The 19,990-nt window shown below is 41.0% G+C and overlaps 1 protein-coding gene across 1 annotated transcript in view; it reads left to right on the top strand.

The window, feature by feature from the left end:
- CTDP1 (CTD phosphatase subunit 1) overlaps window positions 1-19,990 on the top strand; it is a 187,743-nt gene that overhangs the window by 122,699 nt on the left and 45,054 nt on the right. The window lies entirely within an intron of this gene.

A 19,990-nucleotide genomic window follows, 5' to 3' on the forward strand; every position in this document is an offset into this window, starting at 1 on the left:
GGTGCGTGAGGCAGATGTGGTAGGGTCCAGTCTGGCCACAGAGTGCGGTTGGGAGCAGCCTAGATCTAGCCACAGGGGGAAGGGAGTATGCCCCAGCCTGGACCTGTCCACACTGGGGGAGGGGGCATGATTTGGCCCCAACCCAGCCATTCAGGGCATGGGAATTTGGCAGTGTGAGAGGGGTGGCATTCTTAATTTCCACTGCTCCATTGCCACCAAATTTCCCAACCCAGGGGAGCCCTGTGGCCTGAATGCTGGGGCTCCACTTGTTAATTTGGCGCATAGCCTGGGGTTGAGCACCTCTGGCCTAAAGCAGGAATTAGCATCATGCAGCAACAGGTCAAATCTGGCCCACCAAGCTTTTTTAAGTGGCTTACCAAGCTCTAGAACCCAGCAGACTGAAAGAGGCATCTTGAAGCACAGCACACTTTTGGATCTGTAGAAGAGCCATGGTGGCTGTGGTCGCAGTTTCTCCATGCATCTGGAGTCAAATGACCAAGTGCCAGGCTGGTCTAGAACATGCTGATGCGTGTGTCCCAGTGCCTGCTCTGGTAGCTGCTATCTGTTATGTGCTATAGAATGCACACGCAGCCGCCCCCAGCTCTTTCATACACCCAGAAGTACACTGTGCTTTAGGATGCTCCTGTCTCCTAGATCCTAGAGCTTCATGTGCTGGGCACTGGGTGGCAGTGCAACAGCAGGGACTAGGATTAGACGCTCCAGTAAATCAGTAACCAGACATGGACTGGCAGAGCAATTGGGTAGTGATCAGTTCAGTGCTGTGCATGTTCAGTTGCAGCAACTGGATGCACTCTGTGGGTGTAGTTGCCAACTCGAGAAAAAATTTTAAATGAAAATCTGTAAACTTCTTACTAACAACCAAACTTTATTAGTGACACATGTTTTACTTATTCCCACACCTTGGTACCCAGGACTGCATCATGCTGCCCCCAGCCCACACACCAACCTTACTTCTACTGGTCCTGCTCCCCCTGTTCTGACACAGACCACTTCCACCTAGCTGTACAGCTTTCTCGGCTGCATCACCCCCTCCCTGTCCTTCCTGGTGCCTTAGACTACCTGGGTCACATGGCCCTGCCTGCCTTCTTTGCGACCAGCTGTTACAGGCAATGGGTTGCAGAGACAGCATGTAGCTGGATGTTAAGGGGGATACTGAGGAGGGCCCCATGGGCCACAAAGCCCTAATGGAGAGCTCCAAGCAGGGCACCAAGCTGTGTTGCTTCTCAGACGTAAGGTGGCACTGCTCTGCTTTTTGTCTATCAACACTTGCATCCAGCCTCCTTCCTGTGACAGATCTTCAAAGAAGCTCACAGATTCTTAGTTGTTTTATGGACAGTTCAATTTTTTTAGACTTTTACAGGCAAGCATTTTTAGCTGCTGCTTATTTTTTTGTTTGTTTTTTTTTAAATGTCTATCCATATGGGTTGGAAACTTTTGCTGTGATTTGAAGTACAGGGGGGGCCTGCCTGCAGTCAGTGTATGAGCAGGGGCTGCCTACCCCAAACATACCTTTGGTCTGCAGGGCTGAAGACAGCCTCTTCCATACAGTTCCCAGGGGGATGGAAGTTACTCTGGTGGGTGCTGCATGCATATTTCCCACTACTGAGAAGATGCAAGATGTTGGTGCAAGTTCTGTAGTCCTTGTATGTGTGCTTTGTGAAGGAACCACCTGCTGTCACATTGCTGTTGAAGAGCCCCATGATAAATTATACACTCTGGCCCTCCTTTTGACCTATTTGTGTTGATTCAGCCCCCCATTACTGAAGGGTTGCTGAACCCTGAGCTAATGAACTGGAATTTTGCTTTAAATGAAATAACAACACTATTTGAAGGAATGATGCTGAAGTTGAATAGCTCTAAAATATAAGGTACCTCATACTTTAAGTTTGAAGATTCATAGAAAAGTATACAGTATCACCTTCAAGGCAAAGGTTGTAGTATTCTTAAAGTTAAAAATGATAGAATTAACAACCTTCTATCACCAATTGCTAAAGATTAAAGTATAAGATGGGAGTGCTCAGTGGGCTTCCATTTGCTTTCTTTTTCAATTTTATTTTATAAGTACAAGAACTTCACCTTAGGCATCTTAGTTATCAGTTTAAAAGCTTATGCTGCTACTATTTGGCAGTTAATAGTGTTTTTAAAATGAGTATTAATGTATATATTTCAGTCCTGTCATCCCATAGGATCCTCTCCATAAGTGGGGAACCAACCTTTTTGGCAGGTGTCCAACAAACTAGCCTCTCTTCCTTTGTAAGTGTCACTCCAGTCCCCTTCACCTGACTGATCTGCTGCTCTGATTTTTGCTCCCTGCCCTATCTGCTACTGTGCTGCTTGTCCCCTCCTCAATCTGCCACATGCCACACTACCTGTGTCAGAGGTTGGTTACTTCTGCTCTGCACCACCTGTTTAAAAATAATCTGGATAATTTTATATATAATAAGTTCCTATGCTGGGTCAGTTTTACTACAGATTGACCTGAAAGCCACAATCCATGGGTTAAATAAGTGTGAGATTGTGTACTTTAGGAGTCCAGGGTTTCAATCTTTCTGGCATTAGTTTTGGTATATTTAAGTTTCCTGACCCTGAGTTTTACTGTACTGGAGAAGAACTTAACCACATTTCAGTTAGATGAGGTGGTTAGAAATTTCAGGAGCTCAGTAGCAATCTTTGGGGTCACTGACTTGAATGTGTTGCACTATGTATAAACACAAAACAAAAATACAGTCCCCTTCTCCAAAAGCTTGTCATCAACATGGTGTTCTAAACACAGTTGGCTTAAGAAATCAACAGCCATTTCAAAATGGTTTTATCAGATTTTGTACCATATTACCACTAACATAATCTTGAGAGAAACTCAAGTGAAGATGATAGCTGACTTTTAATTAATGGAGACCAATTGCAATACTTAAAAACTTTATTGCTGGCAATAGAATGTCTTCCCAAACAGGTTAAGTTCTACATTAAGCTTTTATATGCTATAAATTATATCTTTATGCACCACTAATAAATACAAAAATTAAAGATCAGATAGATGCATCTTTTCTGATACTCGAGAATGAGTTGGCTGGTGGCTAGAATCAGTGGGTTTGTATTTCTCATTAAAACTAGAAAAACATTGAAATAATGCCCTGAATACATTAGTTTTTTGTGTAGATTATGATCATAATGCACAATGAGTTAAATAGTGAACATCATTTAAGAACAAATCAACTGTGGTAGTTTTTTGTTACAACTAAATAAAAACCACTTAAATGACTGCTTAATGCAATAAGTGTCTAAATTAAGGCAGTATGGTTCAAGTTTAAATTACTTTCCAACCTAATGTACCTGCTTTATGCAATCTGCTTCTATAACCTCCTGCAGCAGTGAGATCTACAAGTTAACTTTGTAATGTTTAAAAGTAATTCCTCTTCTTTGTTTTAAACCTACCTTCTCTTAATTCCAGTAGGTGCCCGCTTGTTCCTGTGTTCTGGGATGTGTGAATAACAGTTCCCTATTCATTTAATTCAGAACCCTATATGATGTTATAGACCTGAATCATATCTCCTCTCAGTCCTCTCCTTTCCAAACTGAAAAGTCCTAGACTTTTGAGTCGCTTCTGATATGGCAGCTGCTCCATACATACCCCTCATCTTGACTACCCCGCTGTGTACCTTTTCTAACCAGGACCCAGAATTGACAACTGCTGAGGCCAAGAGTCCCCTCATTTGTGGGACTTCCAGCCCCAGCTGGGCATGGTACACCCTTGCAGCTGGGAGCCTCATCAGGTGACAGAGCTCCTAGCAACAGGCAAGACCCTGTTATGCATGCAAATTTAAAACCGAATATGTAGGCGGAGAAAGAAAAAAATATTTGGGGGAGCTGTGTGTGTGTGTGTGTCCTGCACATAAGTCTGTGGGGGAAGGGCCATGGGGGGGCAGATCAAGGCACAGGATGGAGCTGTGAGTGGCTTGTCCGGGGGGTGCCCAGTGCATGAAAGGGGTGGTGGCTCCTGCCCTGCATGCACCCCGGGAGGGTGTGGGGGCTGCATGCCCAGGATCTTCGTATGAAGTGAGGGTCAGCTACAGGCTGGGGCAGGACTACGCTTGGGGTGGGGGGCAGTAGCACTGGGAGGGGAGGTTGGGGGGGCTGCGGTGAATTTGGGGGGGGGGCTGCAGCACCCCCTTCCCCCTCCCGCCGTAACCCTCCCTCCCAGTTCTGCTGCCACCCGCCCCAAACACAGCCTGGCCCAGCCCTCACCTCCGCTGGGAAGAGCCTGGCACAGCCCCGGCCCAGAGCCGCAGCCGGCCCTCACCCCAGTCACAGATTCCAGCCACACGACCCTCATGCCTCAGCCCTCGTGCCACTTTTTATGGTGTGATAAGTATTTTGCACATGTAGCTGGTCTCAAAGTAATTATGCAGTTAACCAGTTAATTACGCAATACCTGTAACATGTAGAGGTAGCCTGTGTGACTGCTGATTTTTTTTTTTTTTTTTTTTTTTTTTTTATTCTTTATGATGGATTCTATCAATTTGCCAGGGATAGAAGTGACACACACTGGTCTGTAGTTCCAAGAATCACCTCTGGGGCCCTTCTTGAAAATGGGTGTTAATGATGGCAACTCTCCAGCATTATGGCACAGAGGCTCTTTGTAACAACAGCTTATGTACTATTGCCAGCAGTTCTGCAATTACATATTTTAGTTCCTTCAGAACTCATGGACTTGCCTCATTGACTTACAAATGTTGAATTTATTGATTTTGTTCTCAAAAGTCCTTTATTGTCACTTCAATTTGATTTAACCCTTTAGATCCATCTCCTGGGAAGAAATGATCTGTTGTGGGAATTTCCCAAATATCCTCTGTAGTAAAGACACTTGGAAAGAATTAATTTGGCTTCTTTGCTATGGCCACCTTTTACACCTGGGTCATCAGATGGTCCCACTGATTCTCTGGCTGGCTTTCTGTTTGTATTTTTTTTAAATCTTATTGTTTAGTCTCTCTTTTATAAAACATTCCTCAAATTCTTTCTTGGCCTGCCCTATTATGTTTTTGCATTTGATCTGCCAGAGTGTACTTTCCTATTTTCTTCATTAGGGCATGCCTTCCACTTTTTGAATGATAGATAACTTTTTAGCTTTTATAAACTCCTTAATGCTGTTATTAAACAATCCAGGGATTTTATTGGGTTGTATGCTGTACCCTTTTTGATTTGCAGTATACACTTCTGTTGAGCTTCTAGTATGGTGCTTTTAAACAGGCTCCAGGCCATTTACATTTTTGACTGCTTCTTTTAACTTCTTTATAACTTCTTCAATTTATACGATTTCCTTGTCTAAAGCTCAATGTCAGCATGATGAATTTTTTCAGCATGAACTCCCTCATGCTAAAATGTTGAATGTGTTTATATTATGATCACTGTTACAGAGCAGTTTGCCTACAGATACCTCTTGAACCTAGGGTTGGCAAGCTGGTCAATTGACCTGTCAAATATTATCAGTTGACCACTGCATGTTTTTTGACTGGTCAAAGATTATAGCAATTTTACAAGAAACGCCACATCTTTTGTAGTTTCCCTAGTAGAATTATGATATTTAAATTTTTTTTTAATACATTTAATGGAAAATTTGTGCTTTTTCTGTGTATTATTTGGACCTATTGGCAAATTTTTACAGTTTATGTCCGATACTTGACTAGTCAGTTGACCAAAATTTTATTTGACCGGTCAAATCATAGAATCATAGGAAATTAGGGTTGGAAGGAACCTCAGGCAGTCATCTAGTTTAAGCCCCTGCCCAAAGCAGGGCCATCCCCACCTAGATCATCCCAGCCATAGCTGTGTCTAGCCAGGTTTTAAAAGCTTCCAAGAATGGGGATTCTACCGCCTATCTGGGTAACCTGTTCCAGTGTTTTACTACCCTTCTAGTGAGAAGATTTTTCTTAATATCTAACCTACCCAACCTTACTTGAACTACATCCTGTAGTCTTTCTATCTGCATCTCTGTTAAAGTTGAGATTTGACCCCAGAGTACTAGATAACACTTTGGCATCCTTTCCATTGTATATATACATTTAAAAAAAACTTGGAAGATGAGCTCTAGATGCATTAGCATCCCCAAAATGAACATCAAGTGGATAGCAACCAATTGTAAATTAAGTAAATTAAAATTAGATTTTTGAATGATCTCTCTTGCATTAGTAAATGAAGTTGGCTTTGGCTTTTTGAACATGCAAAGTCATATAGGTATCCACTCCAGGAGACAGCTTTTGACTTGAGACCCTGTAGAAATCATGGAGCAAGTCCTCAAGGAATCCATTTCTAAGCCCTTTGGGGAGAAGGTGACTAGAAACAGTTAGCATGGATTTACCAAGGGGAAGCAATGCCTGATGTACCTGATTGCCTTCTATGACAAGATGACTGGCTCTGTGGATGTAGGGAGAGCAGTGGACATGATATACCTGGACTGTAGCCAGGCTTTTAATACAGTCTCCCACAACATTATTGCAAGCAAGATAAGGAACTATGGGTTGGATGAATGGACTGGAATGTGGACTAACAGGGAGCCAGAAGGCTCCTGTTACATTAAGGAGAAAGTGTAGCAGGATATGCTGAATCAGAGAGGACTGGCAAAAGCTAGCTGTTAATGAACTGGCTGCTGGTGAACAGACAGACTGCAAATCATTGTTAGAGGCTAAACCTGGGAAAGTAACTCACCCAAGCAATGGAGGCAGAACAATAAAATGAACGAAGGCAGGCAGGGAGACAGCCTAGAAGCAGTGGGCTGCAAACAGCTTGGGCTAAATCCTACTAGGGGGAGAGCAGATGTCATCAAGCACAGAAGGGAAACTCCTGTGAGTGTCTGCAGAGTCACATGATGGGATGGGGCAGGCAGTCTTGCCCTGCTAGCTACAGAGTAAAGAGCTCCTGCCATGGAAAGCTGCAGTAAGGGGCTCAGCTGACTGCTGGAATGCTCAGATAATCCAGTAAGGCACTGAATGCTTGCTGCAAGGGGAATAGGAACCAGAGCAGGGGAGAAGCTTGTTATACAGCTTGGTTTGGGTTTTTTTAGAGCCAGGGTGCTTATGTTTTGTTTGAGTTTTGACCAGCAGTTTGGGTTTGGGACTGTTAGGGTTATGTGAGGGTCCCAGCAGTGCTCAAATACAGCAGAGAGTGAGCAAGCCAGTGAGCACAAAGCCCAAGAAGGCCAGTGAATAGATGAGGCTAGTGTGCCTACAGCCCAAGAGGGGCAGAGAATCAACAGGGCCACTGAGCCCACAGCCCTAGAGGATGCTGAGAGTAGCAAGGGCCAGGGGCTCAGAGCCCAAGAGGAACAGAGACTAAACGGGGCCAGTGAACCCACACCTCTAGAGGAGGCTGAGAGTAGAAAGGGCCTAGAGCCCAAGAGGGACAGAGATTAATAGGGCTACAGAGATCTGAATTACAGGAGAGGAGATAAGGGCCTAGTCCCCCCTGGTATAAAGAACTAGCAACATCTGTGAGGTATGGGCATGGTTTTAGGGGAGGTTGGAGGCCGTGAATAGCCCATAAGATGATGGGTGCCCTGGGGCACGTGTGTGCCAGCAAGGCTGACCTAACGAGAAGGACTGTTTGGGATTAGCAGGGTCGGGGGGGGCAGAAAAATAGACCAAGACTGTCTCTAAGACCTGTGGGCAGGTTCCCGTTGTATATCTGTTAAGAATATCAAGGCAGGGCAGACAAAAGCAAAGGGTACCTTGGAGACAGCAGAGCAGGAACCATACAGCCACCAGGAGTATCACAGCCATTCCTGGGGTGTGGACCTGTTACAGGTAGATAGAAAACTGGCTGGATCATTGAGCTCAAAGGGTAGTAATCAATGGCTCAATGTCTAGTTGGCAGTTGGTATTAAGTGACACCAAGGGTCAGTCCTGGGACCAGTTTAGATCAACATCTTCATCAGCAACCTGGAAGATAGCATGGAGTACACCCTCAGCAAGCTTGCGGATGGCACGAAGATAGGGAGAGTAGTAGATACATTGAAGGTTAGGCCTAGTATTCAGAGAGACTTCAACAAATTGGAGGATTCGACCAGAAGAAATCTCCTGAGGACAAGTCCAAAGTTCTGCACTTAGGATGAAACAATCCCATGTACTAGTAGAGGCTGGAGACTGAGTGGCTAAGCAGCAACTCTGCAGAAATGGACCTGGAGGTTACCATGGACAATAAAAAGAATCTGACCGTATGCCCTTGTTGTGAAATGCTAACAGCATGCTGATCTGCATTTGGTAGGAGTGCTGCCAGCAGATCAAGAGAAGTGATTATTCCTTTCTATTCAGCACTGGTGAGGCCACATCTGGAGTACCACGTTCAATTTTGGGGCCGTCACTACAGAAAGGATGTGAACAAATTGAAGAGAGTCCAGTGGAAAGTGACAAAAATAGTGAGGGAGCTGGGGCACATGACTTCTGAGGAGAGGCTGAGGGAACTGCATTTATTTAGTCTGCAGAAGAAAAAACTGAGGGAGGATTTAATAGCAGCCTTCAACTACCTGAAGTAGGGTTCAAAAGAGGATGAACCTGGCTTGTTTTCAGTGGTGGCACATGACAGAACAAAGGAGCAATTGTCTTGAGTTGCAGTGATGAAGGTTTACATTAGATATTAGGAGAAACTCTCTCTAGGAGGATAGTAAAGCACTGGAACACCTACTTTACCCAGACAGGCTGTGGAATCTCCATCCTTGTTGGCTTTTAAGACCCGGCTAGACAAATTCTTGGTTACGATGATCTAGTTGGTGGTGGTCCTACTTTGAAGAGGGGTTTGGATTAGATGACTTCCTGGGGTCCCTTCCAATTCTAATTTTCTATGATTGTATAATAAATAATATTGTACTAGGATGCTGTAGGTACTAAAAATAAAGGATAGCACATAAGAGCATTTGGCACTTGCCTCGCTACGTAAAGTGTAGTATTGGTAATTATAGCATCATTCTTGCCTAATTGTAATGTAGAAAAAGCCCAATTCAAGTTATCTAAAAATACCTAGAGAAGTAAGATGTGGAAAACCTGCAGTAGAGAACAATGCTTCTGTTTCAGATAATATAACCCAACATACTGTTATTGTGCACTACAAAGCGTGTACTCTTGTTTAACAGCTCAGTGCTTCCAATAATGAAATATGTAGAAAACCATGGTGAGATGCTGACCTGGGCTGTTGCACTGGGTGTTCATTTTTGGCTACAGAATCTAATACATTTTTTAAGGAATAATTGTATATGCACCTTCTACTGTCTGCTTTTTAACTTTAAAATATTCAATTTATTGAGTTTGGCAGAAATTTAGAAGCTTAATTCAAAAATTCTCTACAAGTACTTACTTTTAAATAAAATCAAGTCTAAATTCCAATAAATGGTGGCAAACTTTTGTGAAAATAATAGCTTTCCAAACATGCCTGTCAGTTTTAAGAGCTGAAAAATAGTATTTTTTGTGTTTCACATTCTTTTATGACTTATTCAAGATATGGTGTAGACTGTGCTATGTTCTGCATGTCTAGAGAATCCTTTAAAAATCATAGTGCTCTCTGCAACTTTATAAAATGCTGGCCTTTATCTATAGGCAGCTTTTCAATTAAAAGAACTACTATCTGCCTACACACACTGAAAAGTGAAGTTGGACTCTGTACTGTATAATAGATAACATAGAAATCAATCACTGGAAAAACCTGGTCATTATAATACTCCTCTACATTTGTTCAGCCATATGAGGTCATGATGTGCATGAGATACTTTAAAAGGATAAATTTGAACAACAGCTGTTTATCATCTTTTTTTAAGCTAGATACAAACTGAATATTTGTTCATAAATATTTATTTTTCTTTGTTGGTTGCATTCTTCCTGCATTTTTCTTTCCAGTTATTTCACTTTAAAAAAAAAAAAAGAGAGAAGTTGGAGTAAGAGACCAGATCCAGCTTCCACAGAAGTGGAGTTTTACCACAGGCTTTCAGTAGGAGATGGATTGAACCCCAAATGTGTCTAGTAAATGTTTCCATTCAATGAGTGATAATGAAGTACATGGTTAATGTACCAAAGACATCCTGCATTGCTTGTTACTGTAATTTTTGCATAACTTATTATAAATTATAAAAATCCAAAGGTACTTTCAGTAAGCATTGGCAATGATTAATGGAATCTTATATGAAAAAGCTTTTCAAGAGAGTAGTATACATTTAATTATGACCTTTTTTCCACTGTAGAGGCAACAGATGACTGTTTGGCTTCAGTTGATGAATTTATTAACAGGAAATATCTAAGTAGTAGACTGATTTGATGTTTTGTTTACATGGTAAATGAGTGCTTTGTTTTATTTTTAAAGCCGAAGCAATTCCTGCCATTTATTTGTCTACAGTGAGAATTAAGTGGATGGGTAATGCCAGCATTATTTATCTTAGTTTGACATATCTTGTACCCAGTGTGAACTTCAAATTTACATACTCTAGAATCCATGCAAGGGCAAAATGTATTGAATGCTATTTTGTACATCAGTAAGTTCTCAAAGTAATTTTAGTTCATACTGTGAGGAAGATCAGGTAAACAAGGATATGCCACTGAATAAAAAAAACATTGGCTGGAGGAATGGACAGCAAGGAGAAAGTATTAATATTGATAAAAAGGTGTGTGTGAGGTAATAAAAGGTCTGCATAAATCTCAGTAAGGAGCTGAGTGTGGTCTTAAGTAGTTGAAATATTAGGATGCTAATTCAAGGAGCTTTGGCAACTAAATGGAAGAACTTAAACTGATGGTGCAGGATGTGGAGGTTCTGGAGATAATGCACTAGGATTATTTTGAGGGTAACAAAACTAGGGTAGACAAGCATTGGGACTGGCATACAAGCGTAGTTGTGTCTGGTACTGTTCAAGAAAGAGCAAAAACGGGGAAAGAGAGAGGGTGACATTATTTGTTAACGATGCAGCAGACAGTAAGGAAATAAGAAGAAATAATATGGATAAAATATTCTGATTCTAACTCACTTTAGTCAGAGAAGTTTTATTGGGGTAGTGCTGGGAGTCTAGTCTAGAACCAGCATCAGATTTAGATATGTAATGTAGAAATTTCTGCAATATTAAAGGTCAATTCTGCTCAGATTTCATTCTTGTAGGAGACACAAGCTTCTCAGAGAATCCTGGATGTGACTGTAAACAGATTTTTTTTCCCACCAAATAGTTGTTGGATCAATAAGAAATGATGATGTTTTAGACTTTGTTTAGTTAATTAGTTAATTTGTTGGTTAGTAATGAGGACTTCAAAGGAGAGCTGGCCATAGAAAATAACCTTAAATGTAGTTGTGATCTGATTCAGTTTAAATTCCATTGGATGATAAATGAAGTTACCCCTATCATTGGGGTTCTTGATTTCAAATGGGCAAACTTTGACTTAAGGGAATTAGCCAAATCAACTGGACTGAAGAACTTTGGGACTTTGTATATAGGAGAGACTTGTAATTGCCTCGGAGGTGCCCAGCTAAAGGTGCCAAAACTATCAGACTAACTGTCAAACAAGCGGGGGGGGGGAGTCATACAGGGAAGGGCTAAGTGAATGAATGACCACCTCAGGGAAGATATTGGAAGTAGGCAGAGAATCTATATGGAATAGAAAAGGGACTTGCTAGCAGCACTTAAAGAATTACCAAAAATTGGATCAATAAAGAATTGCCAAAAGTCCGCCTGATCTAGACCTTGCAAAGAACATCATATAGAGAATGCCTCTGGAACTTGAGGACAGGAATAACAGAACTGGGATGAAATAGTAAAAAATGCAAAGTTGTATATTTGGAGACTAATAAGAATTCCTACTATAAGCTTAGAATTAATCAGTGGGGAACTATATAGAAGCAGAAGGATTTGAAATACTAGTTGGCCACAGAGCAACAAGTAGGTTGAGGGGGGGAAAAAAGCAAATGTGATCTGGGAATGCATTGATCAATGTCTTCCCTGTCGTAGTAGGGACATATTAATACCATTATATAGGTACTGGGGTGACTTCATCTGGAATACTGTGTACAATTCTGATCGCTCATATTCAAGAGAGATGAACTCCAACTGGAAGAAAAGCAAAGAAGGGCTACTAGGCTGATCACTTTCTTTGATCAGCCTAGGGGCACTGTCTAGTGCCTCAACAGGGGCACTATCTAGCCTTGTTTCCAGCAGGTGTTTAAAAATAATATTGGTATCATTTAGAAGCAGCAAAATGTAATAGTGTGAAAGGCAAAGATTTTTGTGGGTGATACCTTTTTATTGAACCAACTGCATATTTGAGATAGACTTAGTCAAGCTTTCAAATGCAGTGCATTCTTCTTCGGGTCAATTAATAATTATGTTTTCTGAGCCATTTTGAGGAAGTGTAGTGCAGAGTCCTGAAAAGCAGCTTCTGATATTAGTCATTTTTGGTGAAGTTACAACATTTTATTAGGATATTTTGTGGTCAATGAATATATTTCACTGCATAGGAAACAAGATGCATCCTAATCTTTTGTGGTACTTCCTGGTCATAAAATAAGAGTTCCGCTCTTATATTACAGACTTAGCTGTCCAGAAGAAAGCTGCATCACTAGCAATAATAGCCAGTCCTGTGCTAATGCTTCTTGCCTTTCAGAAATTAAAGCTTCCTTTATAGGCGAACAGTTTGGGGGGGGGAGAAGCACATTTTCCCCACAAGTCTTTTAAAAACAAGTTTTTTGTATAAAATCATGCTAGAGGGCAGCTATGAAATGCCCATTCCAGACACCTGTTGAGGGAGTTTTATTGAGAAAGTAACTATGCATACTTCATTTTTATGTCAATCTTTGATTTAGGAATACACAGGTAAACTCTAAAGTATAAAGATAAAAAGGATCATTTTAATTTCCTCTGAGTTACCTCTAAAACTTTAAATATAAAATTTAAAATTATTTTCTTTCTTCCAAAAAAATACTTCCTTCCTTTTCACATACCAAAGTTGAAGTTGCTCAATGATTTCTTCAAATATTTCAGTCTTACATTTACTAAATTTCTGTCTACAGAGTAACAAATACATCTTCTTTCCAAAAGGGGTTCAATCTCTGGAATTCTGCACAGAATAAAACTTTCATCTTGCTTAAACTAAACTATTTTATTTGTTGACTAAAAAACATCTGTAAAACTTCTTTATGTTCAAAATATCCTCAAAGTTTCACTATTTCTTCAAGTCCGGATTGTTACTCAAGAGTTTTTTTTTTAGCTGTAACTTTAAAAAAAAATCTGGTATGTATAAGAAAGCTAGCGTAATTAAAATGCTGATTCCTCTTGGTGAGTAGTGGCATAACAGAGTTTTAGTGCTCTCAGGAAGAGGGGTATATGTGTAGGAGACAAGTGTAGCTTAAAACCTCAAAAATGAGATTGCTGACACTTTTTTGGAAATATGTAAAGGCTTTATACAATGCACTTTTAACTCAGTTTCTTTCAGAATTCCTTTAAAAATATATATACCTTTTTAGATTCCTTTTGCAGATAAGCTTATTATACAATAATAAGAAATGTCATGCAGGGTTAAGCCACAGGTCTATCGAAGCAGAGAGCAGATGCTAAGGGGGCCAGTATTTATAAGAGTCCTATGCAAACTGACCTCTCTCCTGGCCCTCTTCATTGCTGCTTCTAGCATTTAGAGACCTAGGAAGTCTTAACTTGGATGTAGTAGCCTTACCAATATGTCTAATATCCACTGATGGACCTATCCTGCATGAATTTATATAATCCTCTCAAACTTGGTGTAGCTGCTTGTCTCTCTATCTTGTGGCAGTGAATTGCACAAATTAATTGCATGTTGTGTTAAAAAGAACTTCCTTCTGTTTTTTCAGCCACTCCCTAGAAATTAGATTGTATGTCCCTTTGTTCTTGTATTGAGAGATGGTAAATAAATAAATTCCTATCTACTTTTCCCATACAATTCATTAATGTGTAGATCTCTGTCACATCCCTCCTCAATCATCTTTTCTCTAAGTGGAAGAGTCCCAGCCTATTTAGTCTCTCCTTGTATGGAAGCTTCTGTAGGCTGCTGATTATCCCTATTACCCTTCTATGCATCTTTTTGGCTTCCATTTCCTCCTTTTGGAAGGAATCCGGGGGACCCTAGAACTGCAGTCAGTATTCAAATCATGGGTTTATACAGTGGCATAATGACACTTTTTCTATTTTGTTTTCTATGTCCTTCTTAATTCCTAGTGTTCTATTTGCCTTTCTGACTACTGCTGAACACTGGGTTGTTGTGTACAGTTTTCTGAAGACAGTAATTCCCAGCTATCTTTTCTGGAGAAGGAACAGCTAAAATACAAGCTATCATTTTGTGGACGCATCTCAAGTTTCCTCATGTGCATCACTTCTCACTAAAGTGCCACTCTGCCCTGCCTTCTGTTTCACTTTTACACTTTCAAACATGAAAAGTCATTTCCATTTTGTTGTCCATTTATTCAATTTTATGAAATCCTTCTGCAGTTCTTTAAGGTCAGCTTTTTTTTTTACGACACTGAATAATTTTAACCATCCACAAACTTTGGGGGCTTCACTAGTCATCCTTGCCCCCCAGCCCTTTTCCAAATAATTCATAGGTATTTTAAATAGCACAGACCCTTGGGGTACCCCACTGCTTCATTGAGAGAGACTAAATACCTACTCTTTGCTTCCAATTTAGCCAGTTACTGATCCACAAGTAAGACTCTGCCTCTTATTCCATGATGGCCTAATTTCAGTAAGAGCCATTGGTGTGGGACTTTGTCAAAAGCATTTTGGAAGGCCAGCTACACTATATATCAGTTAGACCACCCAGACGCTTGTTGACATCTTCAAAAAATTCTAGTAGATTTGTGAGCTGTAACCTCCATTTACAAAATCCACGTCAACTCTTTCCCAGTCCTAGTATGTGATGGACAGTTTTGCTTATTAGGCAGTCTACCTGCTTGCCCAGAACAGGAGTTACATTCACTGATCTGTAGTTCTCTGGATCCCCTCTGCAGCCCTTTTTAAAGATTGGCCTTACATTGGCTACCCTCCAGCACAGAGCCTGTTTTAAATGATAGGTTACTTACTAGAGCCAGTAATTTCTTTTGGAGCTTCTTCAGGATTCTTGGACGAATACCATCTGGTACTACTGAATTGCCACTGTCTAATTTATCAGTTTCCTCTATAAACTCTTCTACTGACACCTTAATTTGAGACCTATACCAAATTAATGTGAGAGAATTCCATTAGAAGGAGCAGCATCAGTATGGAAATCTCCCTAACATCTTCCATGGTGAAAATCAATACACAGATGTTATATAGCTTCTCTGCAATTTCCTTATCCTCCTTGAATACTCTTGTTGTTCCTTGATTGTCCAGCAGCTCCGCTGAATCCCTGGCAGGCTTCCTGCTTCTAATGTACATTAAAAAAAAAAATAATTGCGCTTGATGTCTTCAGCAAATTCCTTTTCTAACTTTTTTTTGGCTTGCCTTATGGATTTGGATTTAGCTTGCCAGAGTGTTTACTCTTCTGTTTTTACTTGCTCAAGCATGACTTCCATTTCTTGAATGACATCCTTTTGTCTTTAGTAACAAAATCACTTTTACTATTTAACTATGTTGGATCTTTCTTGGTCTGTTTGCTTTTTCTTTATCTTCTATATGTATATAATTTATATTTCGATTATGGTATTTTTAAATGCCCCCCTCCCTTGCCACCTGCAAGTCTTTAGCCTTCTTGTAATTCTTTCTAAAATTCTTATTTTTGTGTAGTTCCCATTTCTGAAGTTAAATGCTGAGATGGTAGATTTCTTTTGTTTTTCCTTCCTGCAAGGGTATCAGACCTGATTATTTTGTGATCACTGCTACAAGAGTAGCTATACAACAGTTAAACCTTGGCCTTAATCTGGGACAGTGTTTAGAATTAAAGCTAGAGTGGTGTCTCTCTTGTGAGTTCCAGGATTAATTGTCAATAGCATAAACAGTGTAGGTAGGCAGGCACTAGCTCTGGTGCTAATTTAGAGAAGCAAAGTGGCCTGCTCATAGGAAAGTTTAACTCTCTGACACTTGCAACCTCTTCCCAAACCATTGTTCAGTGCTCCAGAATTCCTAGTTATACCTCTGCTAATTATTAAAAACAAATAAAAAACCCAACAAAACAGTCATTTATGGGATGTAAAAAATTTAGTTTCTGTATCCCACCCTAAAGTGACATTTTCCCAACTCTCTATGGGGATAAATGAAGTTGCAGGCACAAATGGTGGTGGCCAGGCCTCCAGGTAAGCGGCAGCGCCGCGTGCAGACTCAAGCCCTGCCCCCCCTCCCAGCCCGCGTATAGTTGAATTCGCGCAAGTTAAATGCACGTATGATGCGACTGACTTGTACTTGTAGAAACCCTTCTTGTTACTCTTCAGGTCCCTTGCTAACTGCAACTTTAATTGCACTTTGGCCTTCCTGACTTCATCTCTACATGCCCAAGCAAACTCTTATACTCTTCCCTAGTTATTCATCCAAGTTTATACATCCCTGGCACAACTAGCTTAAAGCCCTCCTCACTAGGTTAGTGAGCCTATCTGCAAAGACCATTTTCCCTCACTTCATCAGGTGGATCCCATCCCTTCCCAGCAATCCTTCTCGGAAGAACGTGCCATGTACCTGCTCCTGCCTGGGCCCTTTACCTTGACTGGAAGGATTGACAGGAACATAGCCTGAGCCCCAGATCCCCTCACCCTTGCACCCAGAACCCAGTAGTCACTTTTGATATGCTCAGGTTCTCCCCTGGCAGTATCATTGGTGCCCACATGAATGAGCAGCATGGGGTAGTGGTCAGAGGTAGCATCTGTCCATGACATCTCTGATCTGGGCTCCTTGCAAGCAGCAGACCTCTCAAGACAACAGGTCAGGTCAACAGATGGCTCCCTTCATCTCCGGTAGAAGGGAGTCTCCAACCACCACCACCCATCACTTCTTCTTGGTGGTGGTTGTCTCAATTCTCCTTACCTCACTGTGAGGCCTGGCACATCTTCCTCCACCAACGAAGTGTGCTTCTGCCTCTGCTGCTAGGGCTACATATCTTTTCTGCAGACAAACCATGCAGGTGGAGGTGATAATTTCTGCTTGCTGCCAGAAGTCACAAGCCTCCAGCTTCCACCCTCTTGGTTGGATCCATGTCCTCTCTCTTCTCGAGCACTGCCTCTGGGATTTCTTCCTCCATAGTCCCGGAGGTCTCCTCCAGCATTGAATCAATTAACTCATGGCGAAGGATGCTTTGGAGCCTCGCCACCTCCTCCTGCAGTTCTCTTGCCTATTCTCTGAGACATACCACCAGGAGGTACCACTCACACCGCAGACACTCCCTGACCTGGCTGTCACTGGAAGGAACCTTCAGGCCACAGTTCCCACAATGCCAAAATTAGACCAGGATGGAAGTGTTGATGGTGAGCAGTCGTGCCTGGACAGAAGCCTCACAGGTGCAGGCAGATGCAGTGGCAGTAAGTCTGGCACTGTGACATCCTTCAGCCATTTCCCTAGGTCTCTTTATCTGCCTTCTGTCTCTTACTGCTCATCTTCTAAGCACACCTTCCCTAACAAACTCACCTGGAAGCTGGCCTGTTTATCGATCATTGGCCCCAAAGGGTTCCTTTTTTTCCGGCTTCCTCATGGCAAGCTGAAGGGCACTTCCCGGGGCCATGAACTGGCCTGCAAACTGCTTACCCTGTTTGCAGCCCCTGTTTGCTGGCTCCCTGGTCACTGAGCACTCAGGATGGTTGCAAGGATCACCCCACCATACTTACGCTACTGTCTTTAATAGAACCTTAGTTTTATTTTAGTGAACATTTTTTTCCCCAAGGGTGTGAATGCACTATTGATTTAATTTAAGCTTACTGAAAGTCTATATGTGAGCTGCTGAAAATTACAGTTGCTCCCAAATAGTTTACCAGTGGCTTCTCAAACCTGCACTTTCAAAAAGAACTGCCTCCAAACCACAAAGTAGTTTTTACGCAGCATTTTCAACTATCTCTTTTTTTTTTTCTTAATGTATAGGCTTTTATGTGGAAGCATAAGCTTTTCATGTGGTGCTTGGAAAGATGTTTCTTTGAAACTTTGCACAGTTAGGAAAATTGCTTACTAGTCTTTAGAGATTGGTACAAATTTTAGGTTTTTTTAAACAATTCAGCCTATTCTAAATAAGAATTGAGGCAGTATTTCAGTTCACATGTAGGCAACTCTAATTCAGTTTTTAACTTATTACAGTACTGGCAGGGGTTTCTTACCCTTCTCAGATGCATGGATTCCAGATAAAATGTGTGGGAATTGTGTATGTGCAGAAGTATTTTTTTCCTTTAATAAATAATCATGTTATCAAAGAAGTATCAGATGGCTAATGCAGTATAAAAATATATGTATTATCTTCTTCAAACAGTTAATTTTCTACTGTGGACTTCAATTTCCATGTACTGATTCTGCTGGAATTTTTTAATTGGATGTTTTTTACTTGGAAGATTTCCAATTTGAGAATTTCCATATATACTATAATTTCACAATAAACAAAAATGGCATACATATTTTGACCTTGCCCTTTTCTGTGTTCCCTCTGTACATAGCTTTGGTGTATAAAAAATTCACCTTAGTTTTAGACCATGTTTTAGGGGCTGCATCTCATACACCAGAAAATATGATACTTTGGGAAACAGAAGTAAACTTCAGTGTCACTCTGGGCATCCGTAAGCACATGCACTCGTTCTCCTTAGAGAGTTAGTTGGCACACATCTAGGACCACAAAAATATATTTACATTACTTCTGTTTCAGGAGATTAGTCATACACAGAGCAAGCACAGCATGCAGAGCTAAAGCGTAGTATAGACATGCCCAATATGATTTTATTTTGAGGATTTGGGTATTCCTCGAGGTGTTCTTCAGTGCATAGCAGTAGGTCTGCCTTCATGTCATGGAAACAATACAAATCAAAACTTGCTCAGTTCTGCAGCTTTACACAATGTAAGAGCTCTACAGAGAGCTGAGGGTGGTAGTTCGCATTTAATTTTTTTACATGTCCTCTTTGGTTTCAGCATGAATGCTTAGTTCAGGGTTAATTGTACGTGGTGGATGGAAAGCACGAGCATTGGATGCTGAATCCATTATTGCAAGTGAAAATATATAGTGGCTGGTGTAATCAGTAGTGCATTTTTTGGATTGCCTATTAACTCCACCTGTTAACCACATAAGTGAACATAGATGCTGGAATAAAATTCTGTTCTACCCTGTTAGTATCTGAAAAACAGTTAATGTAAAAAGTGGGTGGATCCTCCCTTCCATGGCTTTTCTGTGGCTCAGGTCTAAGGGTAAGATGATGGTGTTTTCAAAAGTTAGATGCATTAATGGATTTACTGTGATCACTTATAACTTTAAGTTTACAGTCCTTTTTATCAATTTCCTACACAGATTTGAAAACTTTCTTCAGTGTTAAATACTTCAAAAGATACAGGTCATCATTCATCACTATTATAGTTGATGAACCTTTCAAAAAGGCCAGTCTGGAATAATACTTATGTCTGTGATGGTATTTAAAATCCTGTTTCTTTAACATTAGTAGGCTATGATTTTTAAAATAGGTGAAAGCATTAGAGGTTTCACCAGCTTAAGAGAAGAAAATAGATTTTGTCATAGTAGAGAAGTGTTTTTGTTTTTGTGGTGGAAAGTTGCCACTGAGTTGTCCCAACTCCTACTATGATAAGTATAGGAAACTGGAGTAATTTGGATAATCGTACGTGGAAAATGTTGGGAAATGGCAACTGTTGAATTTAGGCCTGTAGGTCTTGTACCAGTACTCCTGAAACAATGGTGTGACTTTTAAGTGACTAATCAAAATGATACTGAGATCTGAAGAACTGAATATTTTTATTCCCTGCTTACTCTTCCCCTCCCCCCTGCCCCAGGCTCCTCCCATATTGCATAAAGTACCCAACATTGGGAGAGATTCTTGTTTTGTTGTTTGGTTATAGAAT

This window comes from Alligator mississippiensis, chromosome 3 (genome assembly GCF_030867095.1).
Source record: "Alligator mississippiensis isolate rAllMis1 chromosome 3, rAllMis1, whole genome shotgun sequence".
NCBI lineage: Eukaryota > Metazoa > Chordata > Crocodylia > Alligatoridae > Alligator > Alligator mississippiensis.